Raw genomic sequence first — 3,535 nt, forward strand, 5'->3', positions numbered from 1 at the left:
TTAGTATTATGAGTATTAAGAAGTTTCCTGTCATTTTTAAATGTGCTGTATTTAAGTGGAAGAGAAAAATGGTGTCTCCCTCCAGGGTAAAGGGCAGGTTTTCCCACAGGGATTGATCTACCCAGAGCTATGGCTCAGGATCAGCAATCACTTACCCTACCACTTATAAATTATAGAAAAAATAAGGCTGAGAGCTCTTGATATTTAGTTGAATTTCCCAGACTAACCTATATCCCTGAATAAGTAAGTGAGATCTGAAACACTTTACTGTTTCCTTTCATAGCCTTTGAAAAAGTTTTAAGTTAAAAGTGGAAGGCATGGTAAGAGCTAAAGTCAGAAAACAGCCCTTATTCAATTCATTCAAAAAAATCTTTATTGGATGTACATTATGTGCCAGCCACTACTCAATTATCCAAGCTTACAACGTAATTTTATCTCATTTATAAACATCAATAATTTTTCAGAATTTTAATATATACTGAATTTTTCAGAATCATAATTACCATTTTGAGAAATGATTGCTCTCTGTTTTGTTTTACGCTTGGTTTGGAAGTTTTCCAAGAGTTGCTCACCATTTCTCAAATCATTTTAAAGATGGCAATGCTGCTCATGGCCTGTCAGCTGCCCATACAGCACGCCTGGATCAGTCTGAATTTGAACTGTCCCATTCACATGATTCTACATGGATATCCAACCGTTCCAGCACAATCTGGAGAAAAAGCAATCTTCTCCCCACTGAATTTCCTTTCTACTTTTATAAAAAATTAATTGTTCCTATATATGTGGATCTATTCCTGGACTTTGTATTTTGTTCTGTTTTGATCTATTTGTACAATATGTCCATACTACACAACCAGGTAGTGTTAGTCCTCCATTTATTCTTCTTCAGTATTGTTTTGACTGTTCTTGATCATTTGTGTTTCTATATATGTTTTAGAATTAACCTGTTAGTTTCTTAAAAAAGATTTAAAGCCTGCTGACATTTTTGTCTGAATTGCATTGAATCTATAGATTAATTTTTTGAGAAGAATGCACATTTTAGCAATACTGAATTTTCCAACCCATGAACAAGGCATATTTCTTCATTTATTTAGGTCTTTTAAATTTTTTCTCAGCAATGTTTTGTAATTTTCAGTTCTTGCATATCTTTTATTAGGTTTATCCCAAAGTATATTTTGTCCTTTTGATGTTGTTTTACATAATTTTGTTTTATTTCAATTTCTGATTATTTTTATTGTATGGAAATATAATAGATTTTTGTATTATAATATCATGTCCTACAACCTTACTAAACTCAGTTACTGGCAAGTTGTTTTTTGTAGATTCCGTCAGATTTTTCACAGACAGTCATGCTGTCTGCATGACCAGAACCTCCAGTACAATGTTGAAGAGAGTGGTCAGGGCAAACATCATTTTATTTCTGATCTCAAGAAAAAAGCATTCTCTTTTTCACTGTGAACTATTATGTTGGCTATAGATTCTTGCTAACGGTCTTTATTGGGTAGAGAAAATCCCCTTCTATTCCTGGCTTGACAAAATTTTTATCAGAAATTGATGTTGTATTCTTCAAATGCTTTTTCTATGTCTATTGAGATTATCATATACTTTTTGGATTTTTTACATTGTTAGTATAGTGAATTATATTAATTGATTTTTAAATTAAAACAACCTTAAGTTTCTTGGCATCAATCCTTCCTCCTGACTCTGAGGTTTGTGAGATATGAGAGACATTTAAGATATCTGTTAGCCAAGCAAAATGTAAAGCACAGACTCAGAAAAATGGGAAGTGGTAGGAGAGCTTTCTGACTAGAGAAAGGCCAATCAGAAGGTGTAGGGGAAGAGTTATGCTAGTAGACTACAAGGCCTGGGATGGGCTGATGGTGAGTGGCATGGGCTACACTAGGACAAGAAGGTTCAGAGCATTAAGAGATACAAATATGGTTGAGGATTAAGCCATTTGGAGAATTTACACTATGGACGTTGACTGAAAATTGAAAAATAATAAAGGAACAGACAAAAAATGATGAGTAGCAGATAGATGGCATGCTCTGAAAGTCCAGGCATTAGAAGCATTATCTCTGGAAGGTGTCAGTTGCAGCAACAGCAATATCCGCAGGCTTTGACTGTAGCATTTTCTAAACAGCTCAGACCCTGTGGTCTCCACATGTGCAGGTTCTTAGGATAAAGCACATCCCAGAGATTGTGATATCTGTCATAGTCTAGGCCAGAAATGGTCACAGAGACTCAAGCCTGATTTTGACAGCTGTTGAATTTGAAGTACTAAACTCTTGGTCATGTGTTGTTTCAGCAGGATATCATCTGTATTATCTCCAATCAGTCTTTGCCACCTTAGCTGTTGATATGTCATCCCTGAACTTTCATTCGGCATCTGGTGATAGGCTCTTTGGCAGCACAGTTCCATGAAGTCAAAGGTCTTCCAGTTGCTTCTGGCCTCCCATACTGGCTTCTGTCCATCTGCAGTGCCATTAAAGCTACTTATGCTGCTCCCAACCAGCCCTACAACACAAGTGGACTAAGCATCTATCTGCAGACTCTCAGAATGGCATAACCTAACTATTGGAAATGTTTTTGCACCATTCCTCTGTCCTGCTGTCCCATTACTGGCCTCCCTACTTTAGTTGGTTGATCCAGCCCCAACCATTCCCACTGAAGTTAACTTTGCTATATCCAATTGCATCCAAAGATAGAAATCACAATGCAAAATGTCAAGGCCTTTTAAACTATTATATTTTGGACAAGCTCTGATACTCATCTTTTCCATTGCTAACATGGGATAGCTATATGACCAATAATATTATACTTATGCTCATTTGCACTTGTATCTGAACAGATATGTTTAATTCACACTTGAAGAATTAATATGGTAGCCCGAGTTAAATGGACTAGTTTGACTTCCATTTCAGTCCCATCCACTTTGTTGGCATGTAGAGGTAAGCAGAGGATAAGCCCTAAAGAGTGTGACCTATTTTTGCAATAAAACGCCATCTCCAAATGGGAAGCAATTGAAACACCACATGCCATAGTTTTACTGCAACGGGCGAAAATCTCTAGGGCTGACAGACTATTTAGGATTTCTTCTCACAAGTGCAGAATATCCCCAAAACTTCCAGTCATACTTGCAAATATCTTTTAGATTAGTCCACGTTGACTAAATGACTATTATTTAAAAGCAATAAAACTTATCAAATAAAATATCATAGAAGTTTGTAGTACGTGTATATTTAAGGCAATGGTTCAGTGGGACATCTTGAAAATGTATGTGCTGAAGACTGTCCTCTGAAAATGGGGTTACAAACAGCTATATTTGCTCAACTCACAGGCAAGATGAGTTCCAGTATTGCGAATTGCTCTAGAATTCATTATATCGTGATTTCTTTGAAATCTCAGTATTAGAAGCCAATGACTCCAAAAGCAGCCCTTTCTCTTTACTAACTAAATGTCAGATTATCAAAAATTTTGAGTTTAGTAATTTGAACTTTCTTAGTGAGAAACAGTTAAGGACTTCTCCTTTTAA

This window comes from Hylobates moloch, unplaced genomic scaffold (genome assembly GCF_009828535.3).
Source record: "Hylobates moloch isolate HMO894 unplaced genomic scaffold, HMol_V3 SCAFFOLD_3, whole genome shotgun sequence".
NCBI classification, from domain to species: domain Eukaryota; kingdom Metazoa; phylum Chordata; class Mammalia; order Primates; family Hylobatidae; genus Hylobates; species Hylobates moloch.